The sequence below is a fragment of the Anarrhichthys ocellatus genome, unplaced genomic scaffold (genome assembly GCF_004355925.1).
Source record: "Anarrhichthys ocellatus isolate YVR2014 unplaced genomic scaffold, GSC_Weel_1.0 scaffold314, whole genome shotgun sequence".
Lineage (NCBI taxonomy): Eukaryota > Metazoa > Chordata > Actinopteri > Perciformes > Anarhichadidae > Anarrhichthys > Anarrhichthys ocellatus.
This window is the reverse complement of record NW_022280324.1, coordinates 64,492-65,602: the sequence shown is the minus strand read 5'-3', so window position 1 is coordinate 65,602 and position 1,111 is coordinate 64,492.

The following is a 1,111-nucleotide window of genomic DNA, read 5'->3' as shown; positions in this document are numbered from 1 at the left end:
AGATATCACCATGAAACTTCACCACTTCATCACTCACATTAAGATCAGTATTTATTGTATTACAAGTTTACTGAAATGTTATGTTAAAATATGCAAATTAGGCATTATGTAAAGTAACTTTTGGTGAATTTAGTAGAAATCTACAGATGTAAACAAACAAAATAATAAAATAATAAATAAATGTATTTTGTCGACCTACTGGTGAGCAAACGTTAATATCTTTCACGATAAAATGTCAAAGGACTTGTTTAATCTTCAGGTTTATTCTCTTTCTTAACTTTCACTTCATTTTATAACTTCTGTCGATTCAAACATCGTTTATTGTAGTGTGTTTTAAACCACTTTGTGATAAACAAATAAACAATAAATATATAGTATTTATATGTATAACAATATAAATATATAGTATTCTTATGTATAACATTAAACATAAATATAGTATTTATAACATTAAATATAAATATAGTATATATAATATGTATAACATTAAATATAAATATAGTATTTATAATATGTATAACAATAAATATAGTATTTATAATATGTATAACATTAAATATAAATATCATGGTATTTATAATATGTATAACAATAAATATAAATATCATAGTATTTATAATATGTATAACATTAAATATAAATATAGTATTTATAATATGTATAACATTAAATATAAATATCATGGTATTTATAATATGTATAACAATAAATAAAAATATCATAGTATTTATATGTATAACATTAAATATAAATATAGTATTTATAATATGTATAACAATAAATATAGTATTTATAATATGTATAACAATAAATATAAATATAGTATTTATAATATGTATATAAATATTGTATTTATGATATATAACATTAAATATAAATCTAGTAGGATACTAGCAGAGCCGTGATATTATATCTGAGTTAAATAGACTTCATTCATGCCGTGTGAATAAGAGATATAATGTAATATTATTATTTTCTCTTTACTTGTTAACTTTATAAATGATAATAAGGTGTTTTGTTTGTTTACTGTTGGTGTGATCACATGACTGAGTGTGTGAGGGGTCAGTGTGGTTGATGCTTGGGGACCATGGGGGGGGGGGGGGGGGGGGGG